Source organism: Pelophylax lessonae (genome assembly GCF_965119305.1).
Source record: "Pelophylax lessonae genome assembly, chromosome: 5".
In the NCBI taxonomy this organism is placed as follows: Eukaryota; Metazoa; Chordata; class Amphibia; order Anura; family Ranidae; genus Pelophylax; species Pelophylax lessonae.
The window spans coordinates 110,197,015-110,215,557 of record NC_138772.1 but is presented as its reverse complement, the minus strand read 5'-3'; positions in this window follow the sequence as shown (position 1 = coordinate 110,215,557).

Genomic DNA, 18,543 nt, shown 5'->3' with positions numbered 1-18,543 from the left:
TTTCCCATTCAGCCCCCTTGGTTGAACGAAAAAAAAAAAAAAAAACTTACCGTTTGTACTGGGCATTACACAGGTTAGTCAGAATGTGCTAGGAATGGTGGGAAGACATTTTAAAAGTAGTTAGGTTGTGTCTGGAATTCTATTTTAACTATGCTAAGTGGATATTAGTGAATAAGGTGAGGAATACCTAATCATCTGCTTGCCAAAATCTTTTACATGAATTTCTCTCAAAAATGATTAATCAACCAATCAATGAGATGAGATTGGAGGTGTTGGTTACAGCTGCCCTATAAAAAACAGACACCAGTTCTGGGTTTGCTTTTCACAAGAAGCATTGCCTGATATGAATGATGCTCGCACAAAAGAGCTCTCAGAAAACCTACGATTAAGAATTGTTGACTTGCGTAAAGCTGGAAAGGGTTATAAAAGTATCTCCAAAAGCCTTGCTGTTCATCAGTCCATGGTAAAACAATTGTCTATAAATGGAGAAAGTTCAGCACTGCTGCTTCTCTCCCTAGGAGTGGCCGTCCTGTAAAGATGAATCCTAGAGTGTCAGCTAAAGACTTACAAAAGTCACTGGCAAATGCTAACATCCCTGTTAGCGAATTTACAATACGTAAAACACTAAACAAGAATGGATTTCATGGGAGGATACCACAGAGGAAGCCACTTCTGTCCAAACAAAACATTGCTGCACGTTTACAGTTTGCACAAGAGCATCTGGATGTTGCACAGCAGTACTGGCAAAATATTCTGTGGACAGATGAAACCAAAGTTGAGTTGTTTGGAAGAAACACAAAATACTATGTGTGGTGAAAAAGAGGCACAGCACATCAACATCAAAACCTTATCCCAACTGTGAAGTATGGTGGTGGAGGCATCATGGTTTGGGGCTGCTTTGCTGCGTCAGGGCCTGGACGGATTGCTATCATCGAAGGAAAAATTCATTCCCAAGTTTATCAAGACATTTTGCAGGAGAACTACTTAAGGCCATCTGTCTACCAGCTGAAGCTCAACAGAAGATGGGTGTTGCAACAGGACAATGACCCAAAGCATAGAAGTAAATCAACAACAGAATGGCTTAAACAGAAGAAAATACGCCTTCTGAAGTGGCCCAGTCAGAGTCCTGACCTCAACATGATTGAGATGCTGTGGCATAACCTCAAGAAAGCGATTCACACCAGAGATCCCAAGAATATTGCTGAACTGAAATAGTTCTGTAATGAGGAATGGTCAAGAATTATTCCTGACCGTTGTGCACGTCTGGTCTGCAACTACAGGAAACGTTTGGTTGAAGTTATTGCTGCCAAAGGAGGTTCAACCAGTTATTAAATCCAAGGGTCCACATACTTTTTCCACCTGCACTGTAAATGTTTACATGGTGTGTTCAATAAAAACATGGCAATATTTCATTGTTTGTGTGTTATTAGTTTAAGCAGACTGTGATTGTTTATTGCTGTGACTTAGATGATGATCAGATCACATTTTATGACCAATTTGTGCAGAAATCCTTATCATTCCAAAGGGTTCACATACTTTTTCTTGCAGCTGTATATATATTGTACAGGTCGAAGAGGTTGGGTCCTTGAAGGACGCTATATTTCCCCTCTGTTTGGGCTCTGGTCCCTTTAAGGGAGCAAAAGGGGTTAACGCAGTATCAGAGGAAGTGGGTTTAAGAAGGACAGGAAGTTGTAGATTGGGTGTGGTGGAGCATAGAGGAGACTGTGGATGGTGAATGGTGGACTTTTGTACAGCCGAGAAGGTGCATGTCAATGTGCTGACTGGGAACCTGTTGCCTCTTCAAAAGTTGGGACTGTTTGACTGCAAAAGCAGCTCTTCAAGTCGGTGAGACTGGTTTTTCCTTGTTGTGTTTTTTTTGCTGCTATGAAGCCTGTTTAAGTTAATAAACATTTCTTTGGTTGCAATGCCTGTGTCCTGCGATCCAGCTGATCCCCCAAACATTACAAGTGGTGCTCGGATGCGGGCAGGACTGAGTAACAGGCACAAGAAGAAAAAAAAAAATTTATTTTTTTTTGCATTGGACTGAAACTGACATTTAAAGGGACAGTACACTTGACTTATGTCCTGGGTTAAAGCTGCACTAAAAGCTGAAACAATGGAGGAGCTAATTAAGCAGTTATCCCTGGCTAATATGCAAGCGCAAACTCGTCATGAGGAAGCTAATCAGCGCTTAGCAACCCAGCTGGAGGTACAACAAGCTCACCACAAAGAGGCTCTGGCTCAGCAACAAGAAAGTACTCACCTGTTGGTAACCCAGCTGGCAGCCCAGCAAGGAGCTATACAGACTCAGGTGAAGGCCTTACAAGAGGTAGTACAGCACCTTTCCCAGAGTCATGAACAGGCAGCGGTTACCCCTAGCAACCAGGTGACGGTGAGGGCCAGTCATTTCCTGCAGAAGTTGTCTCTGAGTGATGATGTAGAGGCATTTCTTGCTACATTTGAGAGGACGGCAGAGAGAGATAGATGGCCCCAGGACCAGTGGGCCGGTCTCATTGCTCCTTTCCTCACCGGAGATCCTCAAAAGGCCTACTTTGATCTACCACCTGATGAAGCGAAAGTCTATGAACGATTAAAGGCAGAAATTTTGGCTCGTCTGGGGGTAACTACGGCTGTTCGGGCCCAACGAGTGCACGAGTGGAAATATTATCCAGACCGGCCACCAAGGTCCCAAATGCATGACCTGGTGCAACTGGTAAAAAAATGGCTGCAGCCCGAGGTGTTGTCTGGCCTCCAAATTGTGGAACGAGTTGTGTTGGACCGATACCTGAGGTCAGCCATGGAGACCTCACAACAGTGAACCACCTTGTTGAGATGGTGGAACAATATACGGTAGTGGAGGATCTTCTTGGCCCTACCAAGCACCAAGGCCCCAGCACGTCTCGGCCTGTTCGGTCAACGGCAGCCGCTCGGACGAATATCCCACGGAACCCTGGAGCACCAATTCCACAAGGCCAGGAGTCACTCCTTGTGCCTCCTCAGAGGCCTGTTCCTGCTGGGAAAGTGGGGGATATACAATGTTGGCGGTGTCATTCCTGGGGCCATACCCGGGCACACTGCCCACTGCAAGAGGAGCCCATGGAATGCGGGGTCCTCCAAAAGGGGTCTTTTTATGCCCATAAAGTATGCACAACACATTTGGATCTTGGTGAGGGGAAGTTCGAGTGTGAAGTTCGAGTAAACCACCTTCCTGCCAGGGCTTTGTTGGACTCAGGAAGCATGGTGACCCTGGTTCATCCAAGAGTTATTGGGAGAATCGGCCCAGTAAGCAAAACTTTACGGGTTGTGTGCATTCACGGAGACACTAGAGAGTACCCTCTCATCTTGGTGTCCATCTCCACGGCATGTGGCACTGGTACTCAAGAGGTGGGGGTGGTGGAAAACTTGGTGCATGATGTGATCATAGGACGAGACTGTCCGTTGTTTGAAAAACTGTGGGAACAAGGACAACCACATGAATGGCCCAGAGACTGGGGAGAAACGTCCTCTGTTCCTGCTGTTGAGGAGAGTAATCCTGAACTGCCAAATTTTGTGGAGGTTGAACTGGATAAAAGCAATGTTGAAACTGTTGAGGATGCCAAAATACATGGTCCACAGACCAACCTGAATACTGAGGGGGGGGAACCTTCTCCTCTTCAGGTGATGCTGGGGGAAGAGGAGGAGGAAGTGGTCGCTACCCCTGCTCTACCAGATTTGGGTGTTACCCAGGGGGCATTTGGTACTGCTCAGACGCAGGACCCCACTTTGGCCCGGGCACGGGAACAGGTTGTGGTAGTAAATGGGGTTCCACAAAAGCCAGGGGCAAATGAGCGATGGCCACACTTTGCAGTATGCAATGAATTGCTTTATCGGATTAACCAAATAAGAGGGAATGTGGTAGAACAATTATTGGTACCCCAACAATATAGACGGAAGGTTCTTGACCTGGCCCATAACGATGTTTTAGGGGGACACCTAGGAATGGAAAAGACAGAAGCACGAATCACCGACCGGTTTTACTGGCCAAGTTTGAAAGCAGAGGTAAAGAAATACTGTGCCTCCTGTCCCACCTGTCAGTTAACCGCTCCGGTGACTCACTTCCGTAGCCCTTTGGTCCCTCTGCCTATAATTGAGGTCCCATTTGAAAGGATAGCGATGGATATAGTGGGTCCGTTGGTAAAGTCTGCTCGAGGTCACTCCTATATACTGGTGATCCTTGACTATGCCACCCGATATCCAGAGGCGCTACCCCTGCGGAATACCTCCTCTAAGACTATTGCTCGGGAGTTATTCCAATTGTTCACACGGACTGGATTTCCTAAGGAAATCCTCACGGACCAGGGCACTCCGTTTATGTTGAGGGTTATGGCTGATATGTGCAAGCTGTTTCGGATTAAACAGCTGCGCACATCAGTCTACCATCCCCAAACAGACGGCTTGGTAGAGCGCTTTAATAAGACTCTGAAGTCAATGCTCAAGAGAGTGGTACAAAGAGATGGGAAAGACTGGGACTGCCTGTTACCAGCTCTCCTGTTTGCTATTCGGGAAGTGCCTCAGGCCTCCACGGGGTTTTCACCCTTTGAGTTGGTGTATGGGCGGAGACCTCGTGGATTGCTTGATTTTGTTAAAGAGGAATGGGAATGAATCTATTTAGCATAAGAGTGTTCTTGAATATGTCTCCCAAATGCAGGAAAGGATCATGAGTGTGATGCCCCTGGTTAAGGAACATTTACAAACAGCCCAGGAGGCTCAACGGAGGGTATATAATAGGGCCGCTAAAATAAGGCACTTCCAAGTGGGGGATCGAGTGGCGGTACTGATTCCCACTGTGGAAAGTAAGTTCTTGGCCAGATGGCAGGGTCCCTTTGAAATTGTGGAAAAAATAGGAGAGGTAAATTATAGAGTCCACCAACCAGGCAAGAGGAAGCCGTATCAAATATATCACGTAAACTTGTTAAAGCCCTGGATGGACAGGGAACCGGCGACCTCCCTGGCTGGTGTAAGACTTGAACCTCAGGTTGGTGTGGAGAGTGTCCAAGTAGCAAATACACTGTCTAAAGTCCAAAGTCAGCAAGCAAAGGAGTTCTTGCAGAGAAATAAAGAAAAATTTTCAGATTTGCCAGGTCTTACTACGGTTGTCGAACATGATGTTATCACAGAACCAGGGGTCAAAGTTTGTGTCCGGCCGTACCGTATCCCGGAAGCTCAGAGAAAGGCCGTTTCAGAGGAAGTAAAGAAGATGTTAGACCTGGATGTTATTGAGGAATCGCAGAGTGAGTGGTCAAGCCCAATCGTGTTGGTACCAAAGCGCAATGGGACTCTGCGGTTCTGCAATGATTTCCGTAAACTTAATGAAGTTTCAAAGTTTGATGCCTACCCTATGCCTCGGGTGGATGAGCTTATTGAGAGACTAGGCCCAGCCAGGTATATCACCACCTTAGACCTTACTAAGGGGTATTGGCAAATCCCCCTGACTAAGGCTGCCAGAGAGAAAACTGCTTTTTCTACCCCAGAGGGGAGTTTTCAGTACAAAAGAATGCCTTTTGGACTACAAACTGCTCCAGCCACCTTCCAGCGAGCAATGGATAGGATTTTACGACCTCACCGAGAGTATGCCTCCGTATATTTGGATGACATAGTCATTTTTAGCAGAGACTGGGAATCACACTTGCCTAAAGTCCAGGCAGTGCTGGACTCCCTTTCGAAGGAGGGGTTCACAGTGAATCCAGAAAAATGTGCGTTGGGAATGGAGGAGGTGAAATACCTGGGGTATATATCGTAGGTAGAGGGCTGGTAAAACCTCAGGTCAACAGGGTAGAGGCGATACAGAACTGGCCCCGCCCCCTAACAAAGAAGCAGGTACGTGCATTCCTGGGCATAGTGGGATACTACAGGAGGTTTGTACCCAACTTTGCCACATTGGCGGCTCCACTGACCGATCTGCCTAAGGGTCGGAAGTCGGTCATGGTTGAGTGGAATGCAGACGCTGAAAGGGCTTTTTTGGAGCTTAAGTCAGCACTGTGCCAACACCCTGTCCTGATAGCGCCAAACTTTTCAAGAGAATTCATTGTCCAGACTGACGCTTCAGATACGGGGTTAGGAGCAGTCCTGTCACAGGTTGTTCATGGTGAGGAGCACCCGGTAGTCTTCCTCAGTAGGAAGCTGACACCAGCGGAGAAAAACTATGCGATAGTTGAGCGAGAGTGTTTAGCCATTAAGTGGGCCTTAGAATCCCTCAGGTATTATCTATTGGGAAGGAAATTTAGGCTGATTTCAGATCATGCTCCTTTAATGTGGATGAGACAAAGTAAAGGGACTAATGCCAGGATTACCCGTTGGTTCCTGGCACTCCAGGAATTTAAATTTGTAGTGGAGCACAGGCCCGGGAGACAGCATCAAAATGCAGATGCCCTCTCTCGAGCCCATTGTCTTAGCTCCACTGTTGCCTCCACCTCCTTGGCGTTGGGGCAGAGGGGGGGGATATGTACAGGTCGAAGAGGTTGGGTCCTTGAAGGACGCTATATTTCCCCTCTGTTTGGGCTCTGGTCCCTTTAAGGGAGCAAAAGGGGTTAACGCAGTATCAGAGGAAGTGGGTTTAAGAAGGACAGGAAGTTGTAGATTGGGTGTGGTGGAGCATAGAGGAGACTGTGGATGGTGAATGGTGGACTTTTGTACAGCCGAGAAGGTGCATGTCAGTGTGCTGACTGGGAACCTGTTGCCAGGGGAAGCTACCCTCTTCAAAAGTTGGGACTGTTTGACTGCAAAAGCAGCTCTGAACTCTTCAAGTCGGTGAGACTGGTTTTTCCTTGTTGTGTTTTTTTTGCTGCTATGAAGCCTGTTTAAGTTAATAAACATTTCTTTGGTTGCAACGCCTGTGTCCTGCGATCCAGCTGATCCCCCAAACATTACAATATATATATATATATATATATATATATATATATATATATATATATATATCTGTCCTAAAAATGTAATTGTCATCCCTGCTATGAGTACACTGGCATTACTGTTCAAAAATGAAAACCTTTTTTCAATGTTAGTTCTTTACAACGCACAATGTCTCCAGTACAGCACCCCTTCAAAACAGAAATGTAGCGATGCCTTAAGCAAAATACATCATTCCTATGTAACATTTTTTACATGGACAGTCAAAGGTTAATTGTTTGAGAAATCAGTAGGAAGCACTTCTCCACACATGCAAATAAAAGTCCATAGTGGGGATATTTACTGTACAATTGCAGTATATATGCAAAACATCAATTACAGGAAGGAATTGTATATTAAGAAAATTTGAAGAAGTTTCCTTATCTTTAATTTGGCACATCAAAGAGGTGAAACAGGTTATTTTACGTTTAGAGATTGGCTTGTGAACTCTCTATACTTGAAGTAGAACTAAACTGAAAAAGTATTTCAGAAGAGAAATGCTGTTTCTTCTGCAACAGAACAAACTTACCTGCTTGTGCTTAATTTTCTTTAGAACTTACAATGAGCTGCACATCTAACCCCCAGCTAACCACCTGCCCTTGGGAACCCTGTTCCTTCGCAAATGCTACGTTCATCCCCTGGCTCTATTTTACACACTCTAACTTACATCTTCAATCTATCCCCCTCTTCTGGCATCTTCCCTAACTTTTTAAAACATGCACCAGTCAGCCCCATACTTAAAAAGCGCTCACTAGACCTCCACCAATCTTAACAACCTATGCCCCATCTACTTGCTCCCCCTTTTCCACCAACAATCTTCTTGATCCCCTTCAGTCTGGATTTCACAATCAACACTCCACAGAAACCACCCTCCTAAAACTAACAAACAATCCACATACGGACAAAACCTATGGACTATTCTGTACTCCTACTCCTGGACCTTTCTGCTGCCTTTGATACAGTTGACTATCCCCTCCTTCTCAAAAAACTCCATGCCTTTGGTCTCCATGACTTTACTCTTCACTGGTTCTCTTCCTACTTATCCAACTGCACCTTTAGTTTTACTTACAATTTTACCTTCTCCTCTCCGTTTCCTTTCTCTGTCGGTGTCCCCCAAGGTTCGGTTCTTGGCCCTCTCCTATTCACGATCTACACTTTCTCTCTGGGTTAGCTGATAGCCTCCCATGGCTTCTAATACCATCTCTGTGCCGACGATACCCAAATTTATCACTCCACTCCCCAGCTCACTCCCTTAGTTTCCTCACGTATCACTAATTTACTAACAAACATATCAGCCTGGATGTCACACCACTTTCTCAAACTAAATCTATCCAAAACCCAGCTCATCATTTTTCCCAGACGTACCCCTTCCCCTGATCTCTCTATCAAGATCGATGGTACAATTATCAGCCCATTGCCGAATACCAAGGTTCTAGGTGCAATCCTGGACTTGGAACTGTCCTTTCGGCCCCTTGTCCAATCACTGTCCAAATCTTGATGCCTCAACCCCAGCAACATTTCCAAAATACGTCCCTTTCTAACCAATGACAACACAAAAAGCTCCTAATTCACTCCCTGGTCATCTTCCGCCTCGACTACTGCAATTCCCTTCTCATTGGCTTACCTTTACATAGGCTATACCCCCTTCAGTCCATTATGAATGCTGCTGCCAGGCTCATACACCTTACCAACCACCCAGTGTCTGCTAATCCTCTGTGTCAATCCCTCCATTGGCTCCCGCTCACCCAATGAATTAAGTTCAAAACACCAACAACAACTTAAAAAAGCAATCCACAACTCTGCTCCCAGTTACATCACTAACGTAGTCTCAAAATACCAACCTAATTGTTCTCTTCGTTCCTCACAAGACCCCCTGCTCTTTAGCTCTCTTGTCACCTCCTCCCATTCTCACCTCCAGGACTTTTCCTAAGCCTCTCCCATCCTATAGAACTCCTTTCCCCAATCTGTCCGATTTTCTCCTACTCTGTTTGCTTTTAGATGATCCCTGAAAACCCTCCTCTTCAGAGAAGACTATCCTGCCTTAACCTAACAACTGTACTTTTCTGTAATTTTCTCCATCAGCTCCTCCCCCCACTACTATTATCTTTTGTATCACTTGACCTTCCCTCCTAGATTGTAAGTTCTAATAAGTAGGGCCCTCTGATTCTTCCTGTTTTGATTTGTATTGTAACTGTACTGTGTGCCCTCATGTTGTAAAGCACTGCACAACTATAATAATCTTGTATATAAACAATCAGAGCCAGGACAAGGGGTGGGCAGAGGGGTCGGCTGCCCTGGGAGCAATGATTTATTGCAGGGATTTGGGTGCCCTGACCCTAACTGTGAGGGAAGTAGGGGAAGCAGTTTGGCTTCCCCTACTTCCCTCACAAAGAGGGACACTGGAAGGCCTTGGGCCAGCACTGATAACAATAATAATAATAATAATAATATTATTGGCATACCTCAGTACCAGAATGAATGAACTCCTGTGCGCATGCACTGGAATCAAGTCATTCCAGCCCAGTCAATCAAGATGGCTAAGATCTTGAACCCGCAAAAAGACCAGGTGAAGAAGACCTGGTAGAAAGAAGGGGAGTATAGTTCTGCTTTAAAGTGTACCTATGTGTACCTATGTGAGGGACGTGCTGGCCACAGCACAGCTGAAGATCCAAGGCAAAGGCAGATAGACATGTACAGGGGTGGCCCTGCAGGTTCCCGCCTCGCCGGGCACAGATACACGAATATGTACATGCGTACAAATATTTGCACGCATACGAACCTCTATGCGCATGGGCTTGCGCGTTAGCTATTATTGCTGGCACCAAATGGGCTTTTTAAGGGCAGCAGCTGCACTACTGCATTGGTATCTGATCTACAGCTTTACCTATGTTTCTGTTCCCTGTATATTGATTCCTTAGTTTGACCCTAATTATCCTGACCATGTTTGCATTCCACCTTTCCTGACCTTGGCTTGCCTTAAGACTTTTTTTGTATCCTCTCATATGCCTGTTATCCTGTTGCCAACCTCTGTCTGCATCTTGACCATTTTCTGCCTGCCATTTATGCTTATATCTGATCGTTCGTTACTGACCTGGTCTTTCTGACCCTGCATCCAATAATCTGTCTGTCCTGCTCAGCATAGTGCCTGGTGATGCTGGTCCTCCATCTGCTGTGTGCCTGCATCTGCTCTTTTTGCTGTCATCCGCTGCTTCAGCTATCCAGTCCAACTCTGGTGACGCACCTGCCACACACCTCTGTGACCAACGGAAGATCTTGCAGGCACTTTTGCTCACCAGTGAGCCGGAGGGTGTACAACAGGTCTCCCTTTGCATAAGGTTGTTCTAAGGTATGTGACAACCTAAAGCCACAATGTTTTTTTTTTCCTACATTTTAGAGGTGCTGAATCTTACTGCTATCTGTGACTTCACCAATAATATTTTTTATTCTCTGTATTCGTCCTGGTGACCATTGTAATTGGGACAGATAATGAGAGAGAATCCAAAAATTTACATTTTATTGGAACTGGAAGAGTAAGGAAAATATCCCATTGACTACTTTAGAGAGATTTTCATTTTACTTCTTGTTGTGTCTTCAGGACAGGAAGTTAAGGGAAATCTCCTCAAGGGGACACATGGTAAAAACCTAATACAGGTTTTACTCATTCTCTACCCTATTCAAAATGTACAATAGGTTTGGACCATGACAGTTCCCATTTAATTTTGGCTCACAACTCTACCTAACTCTCTTATCCCATGGCCCCCTTGCCTCCATCTCCTCGCTCCCTTCTTCTCTATTCCCACATATCTTACCCCCAACTTGATAAACGCACATACTTTTGCCTTCTTTTTAAAACCATTCTAGTCAGTACTAATCAGTACTTACCTAGTTTGCACTGCAACTAATTCCTTGGTTATTTGTGGAGGGATAGATCTGCTATTACAATGCTGGTTAGTATGAAGTCATTAATTGTTATGTCCATTGACATCATATTTACCTGCACTACTATGCATATCTTTTATTTATCTCTACACTGTTATGCACAGTTACATTACAGGATGCTGCTTTGATTTTGCACTGAAACGAAAAAAAAAAAAAAAAAAAAACATTAGTAGTATACAACTGGCTATATTGTGTATACATTTTTTTTTTTTTTTTTTTAGCTTTGCATACACTTCAGCCAAGCAAACTACTCCCAGTTTCAGTTTTCTTTTCAAGCCAGTTGTATATTACTCACAAATTTTATATATTTGTTTTTGTTTTGTAGTAGCTTTGGCTTTAGCATCCTGTGTGGTTACTAGGACAGCAGAAAAAAAATTCCCTCCAACACAGATGCAGAGACTGATTATAGCATTTGTCTAAACTAAAGCCTCGTACACACGCACAGATTGTTGGCCAACCGATCGGCCGTCTTTTGTCCAGTGTTGTTTGTTGGTTGAAATGTGCTCTAGACTTGCACTGGACTTTTGTTGGCCAACAAAAACCAACTTCAGAAGTGATGTCATGTGATGGTTGACTTTCCATGTGTTTTTTCTTCTCTGAGCATGCCCAGTCTTGCTCATCTGATTTTTGTCTGCCGAAATCTGTACTGACTGAGGAACAATTGGCCGTTCTGTTGTTGGCCAACAAAAATTTTATAGCATGCACACCAGATTTTGTTCGGCCGAAATGTCGCAGTCGGTTGTTGGAAGCATCATACTAAAAAGCCGACAATCGGCTGATTGGGCGTTGGCCGAAAATTCATGGCCAACAATCTGTGCGTGTGTACGGGGCTTTAGATTTGTCTAGTAGACTGGAGAAGGGTTAGAAATGTTGTCAGCTTTTCTTGTTATCTCTGTCTCCAATAGGGTGATATCCCCCATTCCAGGTGCTGCTACCAGCATGGGAAGTTAGGAAAAATTTCCCCAACGGGGCAGAGACAGCAACAAAAAGAAGGTTGTATGCCAAACTAAAGGAAAAAGAGTAACCATAGTTTGAATTAACAGGGTCAATGGTAAAAATGTCAACAATAATGCAAAATTACTAAGCACAATTTCTTTAAATTGTATTTGCCCTCACTCACAGGGGGTTGATTTACTTAAACTGGAGAGTGTAAAATCTGGTGCAGCTCTGCATAGAAACCAATCTGTTTCAATGTGTTTTGTCAAAGCTTAATTGAACAAGCTGAAGTTAGAAGCTGATTGGCTACCATGCACAGCTGCACTAGATTTTGCATTCTCCAATTTTTGTAAATAAACCCCACAGTGTTTAGTTTGTTAGACTTTAAAGCATGCTAGCAAAAAATTAGTTAAAAGGATTATTCAGTAAATATATTTTGCAACATAAGCTCTTCTTCGCTAAGTTCTTTTTTGCCGTAACGTGCTCTGTCATTAAATATTTGTACAGGGGCTGTTTTCTCCCACCTGTGATTCCCATCTACAAAATTACATTTTTAAATTATTAACCAGAGTTCAGTTGGGTTGGAAAACATCACCCTTCTGCAGTTGGTGTGACACTGGATTGTTAGCTCCTCTGGGCACCCTTTCTAACATAAAGACTAATTTAAAGATTTATGTTTCTTTATGAATTACTAATGCAGCTGTGGAGGGTTACGCTGAGCTTGTTTGTAAGTCTTCAGTTTAATAAATGCACCATGTGTCAGCCAGCACAGCTGATACAGACAAATCTGCCAGCCTCAAGAGTGCAGCCTCGTGTATATGATTAATTGGACGACACAACGCTCTAAATATATTAGTGACAGCACGCTATTGTAAGTATAGTAACGTTTGTTTTTTGTGCCATGAGAAAAAAAAAAACATGAACCCTTTTTTCCCATTAGATAATAATTGTGGGATTTGAACCCATTACTATATAAAATAGGGCACGCTGCAGGCAATAACGACACGCAGTCTTGGGGGAGAAAGGGTACATTGTGCCAACTGGCTTTGCTTCCAACCCTGTTTACATTAGACACCTAAGCCCCGTTCACAATGGCGCAAATTCACAGGTCAAATCGCATGACAAATTGCAGTCTATTGCCAGCAATGGCACCGTCCCAATCGGTGCGACGCTACCGATTTCCAAAAGTAGTTCCTGCACTACTTTGATGACTTCAGGGGCAACTTTAATAGACATTTGTGCATGAACCCACACATATGTCTTTCAAGTGTCCCCGAAGTCGTACTGAAATGCAGCTTTGAAATCCTGCACTTTCAGATAAAGTGGCACGACTTCAAACTGCGTTTAATGTGAACAAGGGCTTAGTCTGGTAAGATGTATTGCTTCCTTGAAAAAATCATTGAGAAATCATCAAACTCTATATCTTAAATATGTCAGTGCTGAAATTTTAAAGGATGAGTTTATTTTTCAAAGCATGTTACACGTTACACTAAAAATTTGGGTGTAACATGCCCCAGACCTGCACCCTATCTCCCCCCCAATGACAACAGGCGGGGGGATCTTCTCCCCAAAATCTCTGTCCCGTTTTGAAAATAGCACGATTGTGCAGGGCCCTGCCCACATGGCTATGTCATTTATTCTCAGCGATCTACGAATAAGAGAACTACAAGTACTGTCATCCATTGTGGCTGATGTCCTGTAGTTCTCAATGGACTGCATGGGTGATGATAAGCACTCTCGTATTTCATTCACAAGCCCTGCAGGTTGCAGTCAGCCCATATCGGAGGTATGGGCTGAAAATTGCAGGGCTTGTCTGCAGGATCCTGACATTGCACCCCTGATCCACTAATCACAAGTGCAATGCTTTGCAGGCTACTGATGGAAAAATAATAAATGCACATTTTATTTCCTGCAAAAATATGTGCATTTATTATTTTTGTCCCAAAAGGTGGATTTACTCTTTAACATAAGCTCCAAATGTACTTCTATCTTTACTGTGTACAAGTCATAGGGAAAACAATTAATATATGTATAGCATAATCACATTGATATCTCAGATATTGACCACTTACCCACCAGGCCTATTTTTGACACTTTTTGTTTACAAGTTAAAATCAGTATTTTTTGCTAGAAAATTACTTAGAACCCCCCAACATTATATATATTTTTTTAGCAAAGACTCTGGAGAATAAAATGGCAGTCATTGCAATATTTTTTGTCAGGCGGTATTTGCGCAGCGTTTTGTAAAACGCCATTTTTTTGGAAAAATTACGAAAAATCACATTTCACTGCATTTAAAAAAAACTAAACAGTAAAGTTAGCTAATTTTTTTGTATATTCTGAAAGATGATGTCATGCTGAGTAAATAGATACCCAACATGTTACAGTTTAAAATTGCGCACACCCGTGGAATGGCGACAAACTACGGTCAATAGAAATCTCAATAGGCGACGCTTTAAAGTTTTTTAACAGTTACCAGTTTATAGCTAGAGTGTAGCTCTTTTTTTAAATTATTGCTCACGCTCTGGCAATTGTGGCGATACCTCACATGTGTGGTTTGAACAGCGATTTCATTTGCGGCGCGGCTTCCATATACGTTTTCTTTCGTGCACGAGCTAACGGCGACGGGGGCGGCTAAAATTATTATTTTTTTTCCTACTTATTTTATTTTTTTACTTTAACACAGGTTTTTTTAAAAAAAAAAAAAAAATCTGATCACTTTTATTGCTGTCACAAGCAATGTAAACATCCCTTGTGACAGCAATATGCAGTGACAGGTACTCTTTATGGAGGAATTGAGGGTCTAAAAGACCCTAGACCCCTCCACTACACTTCCATGTATTTAAAACCCTGAAAACTCCATTTTTGAATCTGCCACCTTAACAGCAGAGTAGCCTGGACGTGACGTCATGGACGCTGCCTCCGGGTTACATCATCGGAGACCCGATCGAAGACGCATCCGGCTTAGATCGGGACTCCATCCAGCCAGCGGATGTGCCGGCTGGGTGCTCGGGTCTCCCGGTGGGACAGGAGACCCGGGCAGAGCCGCGGAAGGGTGCGAGAAGGGGGGGGGGCGTCCCCTCCCGCTCGCTGGGGTAACGATCGAGCGGCTCCCGAGCCGCATCGGTCATTACCGCCGGAAAGCCGACCGCCGGCTCTAAACAACGGTACTGGGATGATGCCTCTACCACAAAGTCTGCTGACTTACGGATACGTCACTTTGCGGTAAGTGGTTACCTACAGATGAAATTACTTACAGTGACACTGTCAAAAAGGAAGAGCAGTGTCTGTCATTACTGGACTCCAAAAAATAATGTCAGGTGCCTGATTGTGACTGACCTAAACTGGTTGTAAACCTCAGACATGAAAAGTGAACAAAGCATATCCCACTATAGTGTGTACTAGCCTGAATTCAAAGCATGCGGTGTAGCTCTTCTCTGAACTCTCCTCTCTCTTTAAATCACTTCTAACTGTTTTTCCAAACAAAGCAGTTTAGAGGGAGACAGCCTGCCCCCTCCAGCACACATCAGGCGGCCCATAGCCTTAGTTCTGTGTTTTTCCTTATGAGACTTTATGCTTTTACAATTTTCTTATTCAATTTCCTTTAGATTTACCTTTAACTATGTAGTGCAAGGGCCTGCCTGATTGCATACAAATTGAAAGTGTTTAGGTTTGACCCTATATTACATGGTTTTGGTAAATCTAAAGGAAAGTTGAACAAGAAAATTGTATAGTGTATGGCTAGCCTAAGGGGGGGGGGGGGGGGGGGAGTTGTTCCTCTTCTCCAATCAACTGCTAACTATCAAGAAACTCTGTGCTCTGCAGTGTGCGTGATGTCAGATCCTGGCCCCTGCTGCAAAAGCTGGGAAAAATCCCTTGATCTGTGTAATTTTAGAATGATCTACAAAATAATCGGTTGCAGATAAACAGATACAACTCATGTAGGAGGATATGCTTCATATCAGTCTTTGTGCATCATCTAAAGCTAGTCACTTCACTGGGTGCATATGTAACAGTTTGCAACCTCTTTAAAGTCAAAGTATGGTCAAATGTAGTTGCTGTAGGCTGCCCATACTATTTAGACCTGGTCTTATGTTGTTTCCATAGGACTTTTTGTATATACTTGTTGACTGTGTCAGCAGTGATAGGCACTTCCTATGAGAGTGTGACAGAGTTCTTCCTTCTGCAGTAAAATCACAGCAATGATGTCACCTCTGCTGCTGCTGTAGCTGCAAAGATGCTGGCACTGTCATTAGCCCTATCAGTAAATAGCCCACCGCCCTTTAGATTACCAGCACATTAGTCTATTGAAGGAAATCTGGAATTATCCTGCACCCTGCTACAACATGTCGGAGATGGTTTGGGATGAACTGAGCAGGGCATTTACATTACTGAAATTACTGGCATAATAGTAAAAATGATACCATGTTATCCATGTAAAACTGTATAGAACTATGAAAAGCCCTATCCAGTACATTTACTAAGTAAGTTAAAGCTGTTTTCAGTTTTCATTTTTCAAGTGATATTCACTTTCTAATTTTGTGTTGGCCAGTGAACGTTACCTTGGTAATGTGCTAACAAACTTCCTGCAGCAAATGTGCCAGTTTTGTATGCCTCTAAGTGTAGTGTACGGTATAGAGAATTAGTATCAATTAAAATGATAATAAAGTTGTTTATTTGTTTAAAAATAGCAAACATGTTATCACCTGCTCTGTGTAGTTGGTTTTGCACAGAGCAGCCCAGATCCTCCTCTTTTTGGGTCCCCCGCCAGTTCTCCTGGCTCCTCCCTCCTGCCGAGTGCCCCCATAGCAAGTAGCTTGCTATAGGGGCAACCGAGCCAAGCTGCTGCTCTGTGTGTCTATTCAGACTTGGAGCCCCACCCCCTCTCTCTCCTCATTGGTTCACTGACTTTGATTGACAGCAGTGGGAACCAATGGCACCTGCTGTGTGTCTCAGCCAATCAGGAGGGAGAGTCCCAGACAGCCGAGTCTCTAGTGCAACATTGCTGGATTGAGATGGGGCTCAGGTAATTATTACAGGGTTGCTGAGGTGGGCTGCTACACACAGAAGGTTTTTTTTATCCTAATGCATATAATTCATTAAGATAAAAAAAAAAAAAGATCTTTTGCCTTTAGAACCACTTTAATTCATTTATCTTAACCAATTTCTTTTACATACATACTCGCCAATATTGAAATTTTCCCACAGCTGACAGCATTTTCTCTGAGCACAACATTACAGCAGAAGTGATAACCATTTATTTTTAACATATATTTTAAGTTCTCCAAAATAGACATTGTCCCACTTGCCAAAAAAACTGTTTCTTAAGCTGTCAAGGTAAACATCTTCAATTAGGCAGTGGTAAGATTACAAGTAGGGTTGAGCGGACACCTAGATGTCCGTGTTCGACGGGTTCGGCCGAACTTTAAAAAAAAGTCCGGGTCCGTGTCCCGGACTTTTACCGAACTTTTCCCGGACACCGAACCCCATTGAAGTCAATGGGGACCCGAACTTTAAGGCACTAAAATGGCTCTAAAACACCAAAGGAAAGGGCTAGAGTGCTGCAAATGGCAGCAAAACGTAATTAAGAGCATGGCAAGTGCTCTGCAAACAAATGTGGATAGGGAAATAACTTAAAACAACAAAAAAAAACAGAAAAATAAAACAATGTTCTTCTTCATCTCTGAAGGACGAGGCCCATATGGAGTAGGAGGGAGGTTGAGGTGGTGGTGGATGTGGCGGTGACATAGGCGTGCGCACAGGGTGTGCTGGGTGTGCCTGGGCACACCCTAATCACCTAGGGCACATAGCATTGCCAGTGAGGAGATGGGAAAGATCTCCCTGGGACCTGCTCTGCTCTATTTCTCCTTGCCTACAGGTACATGGCCCCGATACATTACTCTCCCTGCTGGCAAACACATGCATGTGTATTTCAACTTTGGGGTGCACACCTTAATGCAATAGGCTGCGCACACCTATGGGCGGTGTAGGTGGAAGCGGCGGTGGAGGAGGACCAGGGCCGGATTAACAGCATCATGGGCTTGGTGCTGAGGATTTTGAAGGGCCTTAGGGCCGTGCCTTGCCATGCACCCAGAGGAGGAAGGGTGCAGCCATGCATGCCTAATTCAACATGGGATGCTGTCTCTGAAGCCCATAAACACATCCATGCATCGCCAACTGTCCCTCCTTGTCCGGCCTTCACGCTGTGTGGGGAGGTTCTGAGGGTGCTGCCTGGGGAAGCGAGCATAGAAGCCAGACTTCTGTGTTTACAAGTGACAGAAGAGCGGTAACAGTGAATATGGCCAACCCGGGGCCTATATAAAAGGTAGGGGCCTGGAGCTGCAGCTCCAATAGCCCCTACATTAATCTGGCCCTGAGGAGGAGGACGAGGTAGCCAACACTGCTTCTTTTCACAAATTTTAAATGAGGGTACACCCCAAAAGAGTGAGAAAGAGCAAAAATGGAACAATGGGTGGGTAAGGTCGGTATCCATTGCTATTCTGCATAAGGTACGGAAAAGTCCCGTGGGATCCATGCCTGGTTCATTTTAATGAACGTGAGCTTGTCCACATTGTCTCTGGACAGGCGGCTGCGCTTGTCTGTTATAACGCCCCCAGCCGTGCTAAATACCCGTTCAGATAATACACTGGCTGCAGGGCACGCCAGCACCTCCAAGGCGTAAAGGGCAAGCTCAGGCCATGTGCCCAATTTGGAGACCCAGAAGTTGAAGGGGGCAGACCCGTC